Source organism: Aegilops tauschii, chromosome 3 (assembly GCF_002575655.3).
Source record: "Aegilops tauschii subsp. strangulata cultivar AL8/78 chromosome 3, Aet v6.0, whole genome shotgun sequence".
Classification (NCBI taxonomy): Eukaryota; Viridiplantae; Streptophyta; class Magnoliopsida; order Poales; family Poaceae; genus Aegilops; species Aegilops tauschii.
Window position 1 is genome coordinate 545,565,731 of NC_053037.3, and position 20,074 is coordinate 545,585,804.

The 20,074-nt window shown below is 47.3% G+C and overlaps 1 protein-coding gene across 1 annotated transcript in view; it reads right to left on the reverse strand.

Annotated features, from left to right (window-relative positions):
* LOC109778652 (transcription and mRNA export factor ENY2) overlaps positions 1 to 7,891 on the reverse strand; it is a 259,142-nt gene extending 251,251 nt beyond the window's left edge. Inside the window, exon 1 of the mRNA XM_020337211.3 lies at positions 7,885 to 7,891. The gene's annotated coding sequence lies outside the window, so the exon portion shown is untranslated. The remainder of the gene's footprint in view (positions 1 to 7,884) is intronic.
* Positions 7,892 to 20,074: the final 12,183 nt, after the last annotated feature.

Consider the following 20,074-nt stretch of genomic DNA (forward strand, 5'->3'; position numbering starts at 1 on the left):
GGTGACAAAACTAAAGAAGAGAAGATAAAGAAAGCATACCATAGGCGGAGGATTGGCACGGGAGTACGGCTCCTTGCCAAACTGCCACTCCTCGGAGAGCTTGCAGTTCGCGAGATAGTTCACCATGTGAGCTACCTCGTCATGAGGCATCTCCTTGGTGCACATCCGGCTCGGATCAAGCTGGCCGCTTATTTGACAGATCAAATGAGGGCGGCCTTGAAGCGGGAGCACCCGGCACACCACGAAGGCGGCCAGCAGGTCGGACCCAGTCAGGCCCTCCGACTGGATCATTACTCGGAGTCGGGCGACGGCGGCGGCTCCAGCCGGCGATAGCGTCCTGGCCCGATAGGACCACTGGGGCCGCCTCCCAGCCGGCGGGCCGGCTACGTAAGCCGGCAAGTTGACGTAGTCGCCTTGCGGGACGACGTTCTTCACGTAGAAGTACGATTTCTGCCAGAGCTTCACCGACTGGATCAGCGTGATGGCAGGGAAGGGGTTGTCGGCTACCGGCCTCCGCATCGCGATGAAGGCGCCGCTCTGAGCCGGCACGCCCTGCATGCGGGTGCCGAGCTTGGATTGGAAGAATTCCCCCCAGAGCTCGAGGGTGGGAAGAACGCCAAGAAAGCCCTCGCACAGAGTGACGAAGGCGGACAGCAGCACCACCGTGTTTGGAGTGAGATGGTGCGGCTGGAGCTGGTAGAATTCAAGGAAGGAGCGGAAGAAGGCACTCGCGGGCAGGCCAAGGCTGCGCAGGAAATGCGAGTGGAAGATTACCCGCTCGCCTTCCTCCGGCACCGGCGTGATCTCCTTCTTCGGCGCAAGACGGACCCGCATTTGGTCCTCGCCGGGTAACCGCCGCATCTTGCGGAGGAAGTCGATGTGGTCCGCGTGGACGTTGGAGCCGTCCCAGTCTCCGCCGTGCTGCATGACGGCAAGAAGCCAACGAGAAAGGGCGCGGCGACGGCGAAACCACGGCTCCACGGCGGCGAAGCTGTGGGGTAGTGCGAAGACTAGAGGGACGGCGCAGCGGCGAAGGGCTGCTGCAACGGAGAAGGAGAAGAAGAAAATGGTAGAGCGAGGGTGAGCGTGCGAGCGTCTGTCTCTCCCCCTCCTCCCCCTACTTATAGCCTCGTGCGGCGAAGCCAAGGAGGCGAGGCGTGGGGCGGAACGTGGGATTAACTGCGCCCACTCCCCCACGTCCCGCGATTATTGCGCCCTAACGACATGCAGAAATTGCCGTCGGAAGGCGAGCGGCCCGCTTTGGGCCACAGAAAATCCGTGCCTAGGCCTAGGCGTGGGAGTGGTGGGCCCCGGCCTGCGGCGGCGTTCCGTCACGCGCGTGGGCTGGCAGGCTTTTTTCAGCCGGAGGGTGCCACGTGGCGCGCGGGCGGCAAGCGGCCGGCCCGCAACCCGGCGTGCACACCAGCTGGCTCCCGCCTTCAGACTTCAAAATCTCGCCAAAACGGCGCACGCAACCGAAGCCGGCTCCTAGCTGCTGGCTCTTCAAGATAGGAAGCTGACCGAGCTTCTCGTCCTCCTCTTAGCCTCGAAGCCCAACCAACTTCGGGGACTACTGTCGGAGTAAATGGCCACGGGTAGCCTAACCGACTCCCCCTGGCTCTTTGAAAAATTATCAGGCCGATCGAGCCTTCAAGCATCCAAAGCATAGGGTCGCCTTCCCCTGGCCGGCTATCTCACGAGCCGACTCCTGGGCGGCGACCCGGCCCTAAAAACCTTCCCGAAGAGAACCACAAGATGGCCGACTCCAGGAAGCCGGCCCCAAGGGTGCCGACTCCCAGAAGCCGGCCAAGATTGCACCCTCAAGGGCTGCACCCTCATAACGGTGACGAGACAGGACGTGGCTACAGCACAGCCAGCCACCCCCCGAATCCCGGAGCAGGCGTGGCCACAGTGCGCCATACGGGTCGGCCATCCCCCGTCCGGCGCGGCACTGTTGCCACGTTGACCATGACGCCACCCATGACAGGCGCCAGTACGGCCCGCGGGCGGCGGGCCCCTTCAGCCAGAGAGACGCTCGAAGGCGGCCAAGCCTCCCCCAGTCGGTCTGGGGCGTAGCCGGCTCCCAATAGCCGGCTACCTCCCTCCCTCGAAGTATGTGCATCATTAAGGAGACAAGACAAGGTAAGGCTACAGTGAGAGCCCGCCAGGCGGCGGCACTGTAGCCATGCTTACCTCGACAAAGCCCTCGTCATCAGGGGCGAGGCTACAGTAACCAGCCACCGACAAGACCCCCAGGCGGTGGGGCCGGCTTGTCGGCCAAGAGGCCGGCGGCCGGCGGGACCCACCAGTCGGCGGGCCCCAGCGGTCGGCGAAGAAGCCGGCGAATACAGGCACTGACGGCTAGGACCCGCGTCTAGCCGGATTACCATTGTACCCCTGGGGGGTAGGCCTATATAAACCCCCAGGGCACCCATGCAAAGGGTTGATCTCTTAGAGTTTTAGACACCACATAGAGAGAAAAGGAGAGCTAGCCTTGCCCTTCTTCTTCCTCTAGCCAAACAGCTCAAGGAGCCACTTGTAGCTACTTGTGTTGATCTAGTGATCATGTGGAGACCCCGCAGAGCAGGAGTAGGGGTGTTATCTCCACGGAGAGCCCCGAACCTAGGTAAGATTCGCCGGCGTGCATGTCTTCGCCTCATCCCGTTTCCAGGCACCGGCTATGTCTTACTGGCTCCCACAATGATAAGCCACCCGTTGGCATATGTCGCACCTACCACCCGACAGGGGGAGAGGGCCCCCCGTCTTCTTCTTCTTCCTTGACCTTCTCCCTAGATGGGAGAAGGGTTTCTCCTCTGGTCCATGGCCTCCATGGTGGCGGAGGGGCGAGAGCCCCTCCGAGATTGGATCTGTCTCTCTCTGTTTCTGCATTCCCTGATTCTGGCCTTTCCCTGTTTCTTATATTCCTGGAAATCCGTAACTCCGATTGGATTGAAATTTGGACACGATTTTTTTATCCGGATATTGGTTTTCTTGCGGCAAAAGAAGGGCACCAGCCGCCTTACGGGGTGTCCACGAGGGTCAGGGGGGCGCCCAGCCCCCTGGGGCGCGCCCCCTGCCTTGTGGCTCCCTCGGACATCATCTCGCGGCGATTCTTCTTCCCAAAAATCACATATATTCCAAAAAAAATCTCCGTCAGTTTTTACCCCGTTTGGACTCCGTTTGATATGGATTTTTCGCAAAACAAAAAACATGCAACAAACAGGAACTGGCACTGGATCAATATGTTAGTCCCAAAAATAGTATAAAAAGTTGCCAAAAGTATGTAAAAGTTGTAGAATATTGGCATGGAACAATAAAAAATTATAGATACGACAGAGACGTATCAACGTTCGACTACATCAACCGCGTTACTTAACGCTTCTGCTTTCGGTCTACGAGGGTACGTGGACACACTCTCCTGCTTGTTGCTATGCATCTCATAGATAGATCTTGCGTGATCATAGGTAAATTTTTTGAAATACTGCATTCCCAACAGTGGCATCTGAGCCAGGTCTATGCGTAGATGTTATATGCACGAGTAGAACACAAAGAGTTGTGGAAGATAATAGTCATACTGCTTACCAGCATGTCATACTTTGATTCGGCGGTATTGTTGGATGAAGCAGCTCAGACCGACATTACGCGTACGCTTACGCGAGACTGGTTCTACCGACGTGCTTCGCACATAGGTGGCTAGTGGGTGTCTGTTTCCCCAACTTTAGTTGAATCGAGTGTGACTACGCCCGGTCCTTGTTGAAGGTTAAAACAACAAACTTGACGAAAAATCGTTGTGGTTTTGATGCGTAAGAACGGTTCTTGCTAAGCCCGTAGCAGCCACGTAAAACTTGCAACAACAAAGTAGAGGACGTCTAACTTGTTTTTGCAGGGCATGTTGTGATGTGATATGGTCAAGACATGATTATATAAATTGTTGTATGAGATGATCATGTTTTGTAACACAGTTATCGGCAACTGGCAGGAGCCATATGGTTGTCGCTTTATTGTATGAAATGCAATCACCATGTAATTGCTTTACTTTATCACTAAGCGGTAGCGATAGTCGTAGAAGCAATAGTTGGCAAGACGACAACGATGCTTCGATGAAGATCAAGGTGTCAAGCCGGTGACGATGGTGATCATGACGGTGCTTTGGAGATGGAGATCAAAGGCACAAGATGTTGATGGCCATATCATATCACATATATTGATTGCATGTGATGTTTATCCTTGATGCATCTTATTTTGCTTAGTTCGGCGGTAGCATTATAAGATGATCTCTCATTAAATTTCAAGGTATAAGTGTTCTCCCTGAGTATGCACCGCTGCGACAGTTCGTCGTGCCGAGACACCACGTGATGATCGGGTGTGATAAGCTCTACGTTCACATACAACAGGTTCAAGCCAGTTTTGCACACGCAGAATACTCAGGTTAAACTTGACGAGCCTAGCATATGCAGATATGGCCTCGCAACACTGAGACTGAAAGGTCAAGTGTGAATCATATAGTAGATATGATCAACATAGTGATGTTCACCATTGAAAACTACTCCATCTCACGTGATGATCGGGCATGGTTTAGTTGATTTGGATCACGTGATCACTTAGATGATTAGAGGGATGTCTATCTCAGTGGGAGTTCTTAAGTAATATGATTAATTGAACTTTAATTTATCATGAACTTAGTACCTGACAGTATTTTGCATGTCTATGTTGTTGTAGATAAATGGCCCGTGTTGTTGTTCCGTTGAATTTTAATGCTTTCCTAGAGAAAGCTAAGTTGAAAGATGATGGTAGCAATTACATGGACTGGGTCTGTAACTTGAGGATTATCCTCATTGCTGCACAAAAGAATTACGTCCTGGAAGCACCGCTAGGTGCCAAACCTGCTGCAGGAGCAACGCTAGATGTTATGAACGTCTGGCAGAGCAACGCTGATGACTACTCGATAGTTCAGTGTGCCATGCTTTACGGCTTAGAACCAGGACTTCAATGGCGTTCTGAACGTCATGGAGCATATGAGATGTTCCAAGAGTTGAAGTTAATATTTCAAGCAAATGCCCGGATTGAGAGATATGAAGTCTCCAATAAGTTCTATAGCTGCAAAATGGAGGAGAATAGTTCTGTCAGTGAACATATACTCAGAATGTCTGGGTACAACAATCACTTGACTCAGCTGGGAGTTAATCTTCCAGTTGATAGTGTCATTGATAGAGTTCTTCAATCACTGCCACCAAGCTACAAGAGCTTCGTGATGAACTATAATATGCAAGGGATGGATAAGACGATTCCCGAGCTCTTCGCAGTGCTAAAGGCTGCGGAGGTAGAAATCAAGAAAGAGCATCAAGTGTTGATGGTCAACAAGACCACTAGTTTCAAGAAAAAGGGTAAAGGGAAGAAGGGGAACTTCAAGAAGAACGGTAAACAAGTTGCTGCTCAAGTGAAGAAGCCCAAGTCTGGACCTAAGCCTGAGACTGAGTGCTTATACTGCAAAGGGACTGGTCACTGGAAGCGGAACTGCCCCAAGTATTTGGCAGAGAAGAAGGATGGCAAAGTGAAAGGTATATTTGATATACATGTTATTGATGTGTACCTTACTAATGCTCGCAGTAGCGCCTGGGTATTTGATACTGGTTCTGTTGCTAATATTTGCAACTCGAAACATGGGCTAGGGATTAAGCGAAGATTGGCTAAGGACGAGGTGACGATGCGCGTGGGAAATGGTTCCAAAGTCGATGTGATCGCCATCGGCACGCTACCTCTACATCAACCTTCGGGATTAGTTTTAGACCTGAATAATTTTTATTTTGTGTCAGCGTTAAGCATGAACATTATATCTGGATCTTGTTTGATGCGAGACGGTTATTCATTTAAATCAGAGAATAATGGTTGCTCTATTTATCTGAGTAATATCATTTATGGTCATGCACCCTTGATGAATGGTCTATTTTTACTAAATCTTGATAGTAGTGATACACATATTCATAGTACTGAAGCCAAAAGATATAAGTTTAATAATGATAGTGCAACTTATTTGTGGCACTGCCATTTAGGTCATATTGGTGTAAAGCGCATGAAGAAACTCCATGCTGATGGACTTTTGGAATCACTTGATTATGAATCACTTGGTACTTGCGAACCATGCCTCATGGGTGATACTTCTCCAACGTATCTATAATTTTTGATTGTTCCATGCTATTATATTATCCATATAGGATGTTTTATATGCATTTATATGCTATTTTATATGATTTTTGGGACTAACCTATTAACCTAGAGCCCAGTGCCAGTTTTTGTTTTTTCCTTGTTTTTGAGTTTTACAGAAAAGGAATACCAAACGGAGTCCAATTGGCGTGCCAATTTTTGATGATTTTTTATGGACCAAAAGAAGCCCCCGGAGTAAAAGAGTTGGGCCAGAAGAGTCCTGAGCCATCCACGAGGGTGGGTGAGGGAGTCCTGGACTAAGGGGTCCTCGGGCGTCCGGCCTGTTATCTATGGGCCGGACTATTGGGCTGTGAAGACATGAAGGCCGAAGACTGTACCCGTGTCCGGATTGGACTCTCCTTGGCGTGGAAGGCAAGCTTGGTGACCGGCTGTGAAGATTCCTTCTTATGTAACCGACTCTATGTAACCCTAGATTCCCCCGGTGTCTATATAAACCGGAGGATGTAGTCCGGAAAGGATATACTCATTACCATGGTCATACAGGCTAGACTTCTAGGGTTTAGCCATTACGATCTCGTGGTAGATCAACTCTTGTAACACTCATATTCATCAAGATCAATCAAGCAGGAAGTAGGGTATTACCTCCATAGAGGGGGCCCGAACCTGGGTAAACATCGTGTCCCCTGTCTCCTGTAACCATCGACCTCAGACGCACAGTTCGGGACCCCCTACCCGAGATCCGCCGGTTTTGACACCGACATTGGTGCTTTCATTGAGAGTTCCGCTGTGCCGTCGACGAAAGGTTCAATGGCCCCTTCAATCATTGATAGTGACGCCGTCCAAGGAGAAACCTTCCTCCCCGGATAGATCTTCGTGTTCGGCGGCTTCGTACTGCGGGCCAACTCGCTTGGCCATCTGGAGTAGATCGATAGCTACGCCCCTGGCCATCAAGTCAGATTCGGAAGCTTGAACTACGTCGAGGACGTCCGCGGAGACCTGAGCTTCGACGGATTCGAGACCGCGACGATCGCTCCCCCTCGCTCCAATGAACATGACTGTAACGCCCCGAGACCGACGCTCCAGACGCCTTCCATGTTTTCGTGTGCGCCGTGTGTTTTATTTGTGTGTTGCATTCATCATTGCATCATCGCCTTGCATCCATCATTGTTTTTCAAACATGCATCCGATCGTAGTTGCCGCGCCCCCCTTGCTTCCGTTGACCCTTCCGAGACCAACCTCGTTCTTCGTTTTCCCTCTTGCTTAAACCGGAGTCCCTCTTTACACAGTGCTTCGCCCCCTCGCGTGCGTCCGAAATTTGTCCCGAACCCGAACTGGACTTTCGTTACCGTTGGGTCCGGATCATCCCCTAACGTCTACAAAACATCTCCGTTTTCTTTGTTGGACGCTCTAGCCTACTCATTATCGACCGCCCGATTACGATCAGACGGATCGCGTTAAACCCCTACCCTAATCCCCTACCTATATAAATAGTCCAACCCTAAACTTTAGGAAGCTTGTCCCATCCTTCCCACTCCGCCGCCACCATCTTCCTCGGGATCCATCCCGAGCCAACTACCTCTCCACCTGATCCATCCAATCCATCGACCGCTGCCTGCCTCGCCTCCTGCCGAGCGCCTCCTCACCTCGTTCGTCGCCAGGCCTGCCTCCTCTGCCTCGCGCAAGTTCCGCCGTCGCTGCCGTTCCACTGCCATGGCGCCTCGGCCTCCTCTGCTTCCCGTGTCGCCCAAGTTCCCCTGCATCGCCGGCGACCCCAGGCAGGCCCCGTCGCGCCCTGCCATCTCCCTCGCCGTCCCGTTCGTCTTGCAGCAAGGCGAGGTACCGAGCTCCACCGCAAGTCCCTTTGTTGCTCTGCGTCGCGCCGCTGCTCTTCTTGCCGGAGGGACTCGACGAGAGCCTCGCTCGCGCCCCCTCCATCCCGTCTCCTGGATCCCGCCGCCAGCGCCCCCGAGTCCCGTCCAGCCGCCCTGGAGTTTCTTCGCCGCCATGCCCTGCATCCCGCATCGCCAGCCCGCCATGGCCGTGCCTGACCGCGCCAAGCTCCGCCGCCTCCCTGCCAAGACCGTTCCGTCGGAGTCCCTTGGGAGCAGCCGCCCTGGATCTTATCTTCGGCCCCGTCCGCGACCTCCCCGACCCGCGCCGCCGCGAGCCGCCTCCTTCCCTTGGATCCTCGCTGCCCTTCGCCCTGCTCGCCTCCTCTGCTTCGTTTGAGCAGGGAGGACGACGCACCTCTGCTCGTTGCGTTGACCCGCGCGTGGGCCTCGTCCAGCCTCGCCTTCTCCAGCGCCCCGCTTGGGCCTCCTCTCCAAGGCGCCAAGGCCCAGCTCCTTGGAGCCCAATGTGAGCAGCCCCAACCCCTCCAGATGCGGCCAGGATCATGTTTTTTTTCCAGTCTGCAATTTTGTCCAATTATCCAGAGAATTACAGTTTTACAGAAAAGTCCTTCATGTTCCTGCATTAATAACTCACGAATCGTGCATCATATTAAAATAATTTATATATGTAAAATGCTCAGAATTTTGTGTAGTTTAATAATATGCCACTTTCATCCCATGTTAAAATGTTTAAAATGCTGTTTATTTAATTTTGCATAAATGCCATGTTAAAATGATTTATTTCATAACTAAATAACCGCAACTCGGATTTTAATAAATTATATGTGTAAATGGGGTAGAAAAATGCCTAGTTTATCATGGTGCACTTCATTTTGCTGTTTAACAATACTAAAATTGCGTTTATGGCAGAACAGTACCAATCCCAATATATGGACATGAGGATTTTCCGGAATTGTTGTTGTTTGTTTCCGGCCTCATTTAACTTGCTTAAATAGGTAGTTTCCTTATGCTTCACCTCTTGCCATGGTTAAAAACATTTAATATTGTTGGGTCCATAAACGAGAGAGAACTAAATAATTGATGTGGTGTTTCGTCAATATGCAACTCGTTGCATATTGAGCTCCACTTAATTTGTAGTGTTGTTTGTTGCATTTTGCCATGCCATGACTCATTAAACCGGTCATGCATCATATTTGTTTTTGCATCATGTCATGTGTATGTGGTGGTTGTTTACTATGTTGTTTGTTTCTTTCCGGGTTGCTTCTCTCGTTAGCTTCGGTTTCGTTCCGGAGTTGTGAGGATTCGTTCGACTACGTCCGCTTGTCTTCTTCATGGACTCGTTCTTCTTCTTTGCGGGATTTCAGGCAAGATGACCATACCCTCGAAATCACTTCTATCTTTGCTTGCTAGCTGTTCGCTCTATTGCTATGCCGCGCTACCTACCACTTGCGTTTCAAGCCTCCCATACTGCCATGTCAGCCCCTAACCTTTTCACCCTTCCTAGCAAACCGTTGTTTGGCTATGTTACCGCTTTGCTCAGCCCCTCTTATAGCGTTGTTAGTAGCAGGCGAAGATGAAGAATGCTCCATGTTGGATTATGTTTATGTTGGGATATCACTATATCTCTTATATTATTAATGCATCTATATATTTGGTAAAGGGTGGAAGGCTCGGCCTTATGCCTGGTGTTTTGTTCCACTCTTGCCGCCCTAGTTTCCGTCATACCGGTGTTATGTTCCTTGATTTTGCGTTCCTTACGCGGTTGGGTGATTTTTGGGACCCCCTTGACAGTTCGCTTTGAATAAAACTCCTCCAGCAAGGCCCAACCTTGGTTTTACCATTTGCCTACCTAAGCCTTTTTCCCTTGGGTTCTGCAGACTCAAGGGTCATCTTTATTTTAAACCCCCGGGCCAGTGCTCCTCTGAGTGTTGGTCCAACCCGTCAGTCGCCGGTGGCCACCAGGGGCAACTCTGGGCTGGCCTACCGGAAGCTTGGACAATCCGGTGTGCCCTGAGAACGAGATATGTGCAGCTCCTATCGGGATTTGTCGGCACATTCGGGCGACTTTGCTGGTCTTGTTTTACCATTGTCGAAATGTCTTGTAAACCGGGATTCCGAGACTGATCGGGTCTTCCTGGGAGAAGGTTTATCCTTCGTTGACCGTGAGAGCTTATGATGGGCTAAGTTGGGACACCCCTGCAGGGTATAAACTTTCGAGAGCCGTGCCCGCGGTTATGTGGCAGATGGGAATTTGTTAATATCCGGTTGTAGAGAACTTGACACTTGACCTTAATTAAAACGCATCAACCGCGTGTGTAGCCGTGATGGTCTCTTCTCGGCGGAGTCCGGGAAGTGAACACGGTTTCTGGGTTTTGTTTGACGTAAGTAGGAGTTCAGGATCACTTCTTGATCATTGCTAGTTCACGACCGTTCCGTTGCTTCTCTTCTCGCTCTCATTTGCGTATGTTAGCCACCATATATGCTAGTGCTTGCTGCAGCTCCACCTCATTACCCCATCCTTTCCTTTAAGCTTAAATAGTCTTGATCTCGCGGGTGTGAGATTGCTGAGTCCTCGTGACTCACAGATACTTCCAAACAGTTGCAGGTGCCGATGATACCAGTGCAGGTGACGTAACTGAGCTCAAGTGGGAGCTCGATGAAGATCTTGTTCGTTGTGTTGTTTCTTTTCATTTTGATCAGTAGTGGAGCCCAGTTGGGACGATCAGGGATCTAGCAGTTGGGTTGTCTTCTTTTATTTTGGTTCCGTAGTCGGACCTATGTGTGTATCTTGTATGATGTATGTTTTTATTTATGTATTGTGTGAAGTGGCGATTGTAAGCCAACTCTTTATCCCATTCTTGTTCATTACATGGGATTGTGTGAAGATGACCCTTCTTGCGACAAAACCACAATGCGGTTATGCCTCTAAGTCGTGCCTCGACACGTGGGAGATATAGCCGCATCGTGGGCGTTACAAGTTGGTAATCAGAGCCATCCCCAACTTAGGAGCCCCCTGCTTGATCGAATCGCTGGCGTTGTTGAGTCTAGAACAAAAATGTTTTGAGTCTTAGGATTATATATATCGGAGAGTAGGATTCTTTTTACTCCTCAGTCCCTTCGTCGCTCTGGTGAGGTCTCCTGACGTAGAAGTTTTGACTATTCTCTCCTCAAATTTCACCAAATTTTTTTTAGGATCACGCGGGTATCTTGGAATCGTTCTGGTTTTGTGACGAGAACATTGTTCTTGGTGCCTCCTGACATTTAGGGGTTGTGGCAGTGTCCCGGGGAGTTGAGCTCCGAGGTGTTGTCGTCACAATTTTATCGTTGCAGTTCTGGAATACCTGAGTTTCGCCGACATCGAAATCTCTTTTATGCAGTTGTTGGTGAGATCACCTCGACGCCACCCAGTACTGGGGCGGGAGTTCGGGAGTATTGCCATAACTTGTATAACGGATGTTTTTCGAAGGTTGAGGTAAACGATTTCCGAAGATTTCTTGGTTATGTGTTGACGGATGGATACAGCTGGATCTAGGGATTGCTAGTTTGGGTGATATATATTTTGTGTCCCCTGTATCCCCTACACCAGATTGCATAACCAGAAAGTTTCGGGAGTTTATAAGTGGGAATTCAAGTAGCCTTAGGATATCTTTCCGACAGACGCATGATATGAGATTGGGGTTCGACGTCTAGTGGTCCGCCTTTCCACGGTTGATTTTACAGTGGTCTCGTTGTGTCTTAAAGAGTCCATGGCTTTGCCGACTCGGGGACGCTTCGTATGTCATGTGCACAGCCTTGTACATGATGGTGCTGTACGATTGAGCCCGTGTGGGCCCCACCACGAAAACTTCGGACGAAATCTCTATCATATGTTTGTTCCGGCTTATTCCGCAAGCCAATCCTTTGTTTTGTTTTTATTTGTGGTATTCAAGTTGCTTTGAAGTCAAGTGTTGATTCCAGACTTTCCCTAAACGGTGTTCTCATATTTCTATGTGAATACTAATCCTTCCGATCATCGAGATTGTCATTCCAATTCTTTCCAACCGGTGCATTTCTCTTCGAGATGATCCCATCATTCTCCCCATCCGTAAGATCAATTATAAGTTTTCTCAACGGTGTTTATTCCATCTGCCCCAAGTTGCCTTTGTTTTCCCGCCCTCCCACCCTCTTTCTTCAAGGACTCAGATTTCTTAACCAAGTATCCATTTTATTCACGTGAAGTCCCTTCATTCTTTTCAATCAATGTTCTTACCCGGTGGTTCTCATGAAGATGTTCTTCAAGTTTATTATTCTTCATTCTTTTTCTTCTCCGGTGGATTCAATTCAAGCTTTGTCGATCATGTCCTTTCCTCGTTTCAAATGTTTTCCCAGGATCTTACCTGACTCTTCTAATTTTTCTGGAGTTATTCTCAAATTCATTGCAAAGTTTGACGTAAGAATGAATTATCATCAGTCAATTGTCTTTCTCCAAGATCTTTCAAATTCTTTTCATCGTTGATTCAACCTTTCTAATTTTCATCCCGGAGTATCTCAACAATTCATGGTGGTGTTTCTCATCATCATTCTCAACATTTGAAGACCGAAGAAGGATTTCTCCTAAATCTGGGTCCGTTCTCTTGAAGATTCATGGTTCTAGCTTGATGCCACCCTCTCATAATTGTTTTCGATTGTGAGAATTCTTTTCACCCATCCGGAGCATTCATGAGTTGTTTTCGCTTCTTGATCTTCCAAAGGCCATCATTTCAGAAGATTTCTTCGTTCTAAGTTTTCAGCCTCGTTCTCCAATTATTCTAAATTGATGTCTCTTCGTTCATCTCCTTATTCTTCCGGTGCATCGTTCAAAGTATTCTCTAATCAGCTCGTGATCTCTTCGTTCTCGTGGATCAAATTCCCTCGAGTATTTTCGCGCGTTCTTTAATTCTTACGGTGTTTCGTCCTCTTTTCTTCAATTGTTTTCAATTCTCGCAGTGGTTCGTTCAAGATTTCTCTTCCTTCGTTATCATATCAATTTATTCGTTGTTTCAATCCTACCGGTGGTTCGATGAAGACCTCACAGCCGAACTATGTTAGGTTCGAGCTAGAGGCTGACGATGGGGAATTTTTCTTCCCACCCGCCACCCACTTCATAGCCACTAGATGACCTAACCGACGTGCTTGATTATGGCTCCGAAGACATCGACAGTATGGACGACGATGCCGACAAGGAGCAAGGCCAAGACCCGCCATTCACTGGATGCTGGACACCCACCTCTTTGTACGATGTGTACATGGTTGACACGCCTAAAAAAGCTAGCGACGATGACAAAGAAGATCCAGTTGCGAACAAACCTTCCGAGACACAGTCCAAGCGCCGGCACCCTAAACGCCATTCTAAGCCTCGTCGCTCAAAAGATGGCAACACTGGTACCGGAGAAAATAGTACTCCGGGCAACACCGAAAACAACGAAGACCCTGTTGGAGTAGCATCCGAACAGGAGGAACAAGACAACGGGCAAGTTAACCCTGATAAACAGGCCATGCCCAATGAACCGGATGACGATAGTTATCGTCCAGTATCCGAGGATGAGGAGAGCCTCGGCAACAAGGATTTCATCGTGCCTGAGGCACCCCTCGAGCAGGAGTGCTTCAAGCGCCAGCTAATAGCTACTGCTAGAAGGCTGAAGAAAAAGCAACAGCAGCTCCAAGCCGATCAAGACCTACTCATTGACAGATGGACCAATGTCCTGGCAGCCGAAGAATACGGCCTCAAGCGCCCAGCCAAGAGTTACCCGAAGCGCAGACTGCTACCTCAGTTCGATGAGGAGGCACCAGATCCCATACCTCCCTCGCGCAATGCGGAACAACCACCACGTGGTTGGGATAGTGTGGCGGACCGACCACCCCGCGGTCGGGATAAAACGGCAACTCAGGCCGAACAACAGCCCGCCCCACCGCCTCGTAAAAACAGAGACAGAACAGCTCGGGACCATACATATGACCTTTGGCAGGACCTGGACAGTAGAGCAGGACACACCAGATCAATCTACGGATCGCGAGGACGCTTCCCGACTCGGGATGATGGCTACCTATTCGGACGTGATAAACCTAGTCACGCCCTGGCCGATAATCGCTGACGGACTTCATCGGAGGTGCGCCGTGACGCGACCCGATATAGAGGCGCCGCACACCCCCTCTGCTTCACAGATGAAGTACTGGATCACGAATTCCCCGAGGGGTTCAAGCCCGTCAATATCGAATCATACGACGGAACAACCGATCCTGCAATATGGATCGAGGATTTTATTCTACACATTTATATGGCTTGAGGAGACGACCTCCACGCCATCAAATACCTCCCACTAAAACTAAAAGGGCCAGCTAGACACTGGTTAAATAGCCTGCCCGAAAATTCCATCGGCAGTTGGGAGGACTTGGAAGAAGCTTTTCTTGACAACTTCCAAGGTACTTATGTCCGGCCACCAGACGCTGATGACTTTAGTCATATAGTTCGACAACCTGGAGAATCAGCCAGAAAATTTTGGACTAGGTTCCTAACCAAAAAGAACCAGATCGTTGACTGTCCGGATGCCGAAGCCCTAGCGGCCTTCAAACATAGCATCCGCGACGAATGGCTTGCCCGCCACCTCGGCCAAGAAAAGCCGAAATCCATGGCAGCCCTCACGGCGCTTATGACCCGCTTTTGCGCGGGAGAGGACAACTAGCTGGCTCGTAGCAAAAACACAGCCAACAAGGCAGGCCCCTCCGAGGCCAAGAACAGCACCGGCAAGCTCCGGCGCAATAGACACAAATGCCGAAGCAATGGCAATAATACCGATGACACTACAGTTAACGCCGGATTCAGTGGCTCCAAGTCCGGCCAGCGGAAAAAGCCCTACAAAAGGAACAATGAGGGACCATCCAGCTTGGACCGCATACTCGTCCGTCCATGCCAGATACATGGCACGCCAGACAAACAAGCCAATCATACCAACAGAGATTGTTGGGTTTTTAAACAGGCTGGCAAGTTAAATGCCGAGAACAAGGAAAAGGGATCACAAAGCAAGGACGAGGACGAAGAGCCCCGGCAGCCGAACACTGGGGGGCAGAAGAAATTTCCCCCTCAAGTCAAAATGGTGAACATGATATACACTACACACATCCCCAAAAGGGAGCGCAAGCGAGCACTCAGGGACGTCTACGCGGTAGAGCCAGTCGCCCCAAAATTCAATCCGTGGTTGAGACGTCTCCAACGTATCTATAATTTTTGATTGCTCCATGCTATATTATCTTCTGTTTTGGACATTATTGGGCTTTATTATTCACTTTTATATTATTTTTGGGACTAACCTATTAACCGGAGGCCCAGCCCAGAATTGCTGTTTTTTGCCTTTTCAGAGTTTCGCAGAAAAAGAATATCAAACGGAGTCCAAACGGAATGAAACCTTTGGGAACGTAATTTTTGGAACGAACATGATCCAGGAGACTTGGACCCTAAGTCAAGGAAGCTTCCAGGAAGCCACGACGTAGGGGGGCGCGCCTACCGCCCAGGCGCGCCCTCCACCCTCGTGGGCCCCACGTTGCTCCACCGACGTACTCCTTCCTCCTATATATACCTACGTACCCCCAAACAATCAGATACGGAGCCAAAAACCTAATTCCATCGCCGCAACCTTCTGTACCCACGAGATCCCATCTTGGGGCCTGTTCCGGAGCTCCGCCGGAGGGGGCATCGATCACGGAGGGCTTCTACATCAACACCATAGCCTCTCCGATGAAGTGTGAGTAGTTTACCTCAGACCTTCGGGTCCATAGTTATTAGCTAGATGGCTTCCTCTCTCTTTTTGGATCTCAATACAATGTTCTCCCACTCTCTCGTGGATATCTATTCGATGTAATCTTCTTTTGCGGTGTGTTTGTTGAGACCGATGAATTGTGGGTTTATGATCAAGTTTATCTATGAACAATATTTGAATCTTCTGAATTCTTTTATGTATGATTGGTTATCTTTGCAAGTCTCTTCGAATTATCAGTTTGGTTTGGTCTACTAGATTGATCTTTCTTGCAATGGGAGAAGTGCTTAGCTTTGGGTTCAATTTTGCGGTGTCCTTTCCCAGTGACAGTAGGGGCAGCAAGGCACGTATTGTATTGTTGCCATCGAGGATAACAAGATGGGGTTTTTATTATATTGCATGAATTTATCCCTCTACATCATGTCATCTTGCTTAAGGCGTTACTCTGTTCTTATGAACTTAATACTCTAGATGCATGCTGGATAGCGGTCGATGTGTGGAGTAATAGTAGTAGATGCAGGCAGGAGTGGGTCTACTTGTCTTGGACGTGATGCCTATATACATGATCATACCTAGATATTCTCATAACTATGCTCAATTCTGTCAATTGCTCAACAGTAATTTGTTCACCCACCGTAAAATACTTATGCTCTTGAGAGAAGCCACTAGTGAAACCTATGGCCCCCGGGTCTATCTTCATCATATTAGTCTTCCAACACTTAGTTATTTCCGTTGCTTTTTTACTTTGCTTTTATTTTACTTTGCATCTTTATCATAAAAATACCAAAAATATTATCCTATCATATCTATCTGATCTCACTCACGTAAGTGACCGTGTAGGGATTGACAACCCCTTATCGCGTTGGTTGCGAGGATTTATTTGTTTGTGTAGGTGCGAGGGACTCGCGCGTAGCCTCCTACTGGATTGATACCTTGGTTCTAAAAAACTGAGGGAAATACTTACGCTACTTTGCTGCATCACCCTTTCCTCTTCAAGGGAAAACCAACGCAGTGCTCAAGAGGTAGCAAGAAGGATTTCGGGCGCCGTTGCCAGGGAGGTCTACGCAAAAGTCAACATACCAAGTACCCATCACAAACCCTTATCTCCCGCATTACATTATTTGCCATTTGCCTCTCGTTTTCCTCTCCCCCACTTCACCCTTGCCATTTTATTCGCCTTCTTCCCGTATGCCTTTCTGTTTGTGTTTCCACGTGCCTTCTATTTGCTTGCATCTTTGCCTGCTAAAAATCTATTGATATGGATCCACTTAAAGTGTTCTACTTGGATCATCAATCCTTATGCGCTCGTGCTCTAAGAACCCTAAAAAACACCTTCCTTACCTATGTGAGTTTAATGAAAATGAAATCTTATCTTCTTATGCAAAGGGTGTTTATAGTTACTATGATATCGAACAAATTGAAGAATTTGTTGCTTTTAAGGGTGCTTATGAAGTTGCTTCTTTGATTGAAAAGTATGATATTACTCTCTACGAATCTGAAAATTTTGACATACTTAAATATTGCTATGAAAACTATGCTCATAATGTCTATGTCCAAGAATTTATTGGAAGAATGACCGTTGCTTTGGAAGAAAATAATGATATGCATGAATCTATAGATAATGATGATTCCGATGATTTGGTTGAAATATCCCTTGATGAACATGATGCTTGCTATTCTTGTGGCCATGATGCCAATATTTATGAAGACGAATTTGCTATAGTTCCTTATGTTAAAAATGAGATTGTTGCTATTGCACCCATGCTTGATAGTTCCTCGATGAAAAGCATGATTTCAATGATTTTACTATAAATTCTCTTGATGTCAATTGTGCTAATAATATGCAAAACCCTAAGCTTGGGTATGCTAGTTTTGCTATGTCTACTACTTGTTGCAATGATCATGATTGGGGTGATTCTTCTTATGATCTTGAAAATTTATTTAATCCCCATGATGAATATGAGATTGATAATATTGTTTGCAATAATATTGAAAGTGGGTTTGGAAGAGTGTCAACTTTAGATCCCACATATTTGGAGAATATTCAATCTTATGAATTTTTTGATAAAAGTGGGTTTGGAGAGGTCATGACTTTAGTTAATGTTAATCCCACTATTTCGGAAGAGTGTCAACTTTGCATGCATGTGGATCGTGTTGAAAATATTTTATGTGATAGCTATTTTGTTGAATTTGCTTATGATCCCACATGTAATTATTATGAGAGAGGAAAATATGGTCGTAGAAATTTTCATGTTAATAAATTACCTCTCGTTATGTTGAGATTGCTATTGTTTCTTTCCGCTTCCTTGCATATGCTAGTTTTTGCTTGCTATGATAATTTGTTTGCCTATAAGATGCCTATGCATAGGAAGTATGTTAGACTTAGATGTGTTTGTCACGTGTTTCATGATGCTCTCTTTGTGCTTCAATTCTTGTCTCTCATGTGAGCATCATTAAAATTATCTATGCCTAGCTAGGGGCGTTAAACGATAGCGCTTGTTGGGAGGCAACCCAATTTTATTTTTAGTTTTTTTTTGCTTTTTGCTTCTGTTTAGGAATAAATTTTTGTTCTAGCCTCTGGTTAGATGTGTTTTTATGTTTTAATTAGTGTTTGTGCCAAGTTAAACCTATAGGATCTTCTTGGATGATAGTTATTTGATCTTGCAGAAAATTCCAGAAACTTTCTGTTCACAAAAACAATTGTTAAAAATCACCAGAACGTGATAAAATATTGATTCCAATTGCTGCTGATCAATAAACAAATTGTCTAGGTCTTCCTATTTTGGCTGATTTTTTGGAGTTCCAGAAGTTTGCGTTAGTTACAGATTACTACAGACTGTTCTGTTTTTGACAGATTCTGTTTTTCGTGTGTTGTTTGCTTATTTTGATGATTCTATGGCTAGTAAAAGAGTTTATAAACCATAGAGAAGTTGGAATACAGTAGGTTTAACACCAATATAAATAAATAATGAGTTCATTACAGTAACTTGAAGTGGTCTTTTGTTTTCTTTTGCTAACGGAGCTCACGAGATTTTCTGTTAAGTTTTGTGTTGTGAAGTTCTCAAGTTTTGGGTGAAAGATTTGATGGATTATGGAACAAGGAGTGGCAAGAGCCTAAGCTTGGGGATGCCCATGGCACCCCCAAGATAATGTAAGGACACCAAAAATCCAAAGCTTGGGGATGCCCTGGAAGGCATCCCCTCTTTCGTCTACTTCCATCGGTAACTTTACTTGGAGCTATATTTTTATTCACCACATGATATGTGTTTTGCTTGGAGCGTCTTGTATGATTTGAGTATTTTCTTTTTAGTTTACCACAATCATCCTTGATGTACACGCCTTTTTAGAGAGGCACACATGATTCGGAAATTATTAGAATACTCTATGTGCTTCACTTATATCTTTTGAGTTATATAGTTTTTGCTCTAGTACTTCACTTATATCTTTTAGAGCACGGTGGTGGATTTGTTTTATAGAAACTATTGATCTCTCATGCTTCACTTAGATTATTTTAAGAGTCTTAAATAGCATGGTAATTTGCTTAAAAAATCCTAATATGCTAGGTATTCAAGATTAGTAAAAACTTTTTTATGAGTGCGTTGAATACTAAGAGAAGTTTGATGCTTGATGATTGTTTTGAGATATGGAGGTAGTGATATTAAAGTCGTGCTAGTTGAGTAGTTGTGAATTTGAGAAATACTTGTGTTGAAGTTTGCAAGTCCCGTAGCATGCACGTATGGTAAACGTTATGTAACAAATTTGAAACATGAGGTGTTCTTTGATTGTCCTCCTTATGAGTGGCGGTCGGGGACGAGCGATGGTCTTTTCCTACCAATCTATCCCCCTAGGAGCATGCGTGTAGTGCTTCGTTTTTGATGACTTGTAGATTTTTGCAATAAGTATGTGAGTTCTTTATGACTAATGTTGAGTCCATGGACTATACGCACTCTCACCTTTCCATCATTGCTAGCCTCTTCGGTACCGTGCATTTCCCTTTCTCACATTGAGAGTTGGTGCAAACTTCGCCGGTGCATCCAAACCCCGTGATATGATACACTCTTTCACACATAAACCTCCTTATATCTTCCTCAAAACAGCCACCATACCTACCTATTATGGCATTTCCATAGCCATTCCGAGATATATTGCCATGCAACTTTCCACCATTCCGTTTATCAAGACACGTTCATCATTGTCATATTGCTTTGCATGATCATGTAGTTGACATAGTATTTGTGGCAAAGCCACCGTTCATTATTCTTTCATACATGTCATTCTTGGTTCATTGCATAT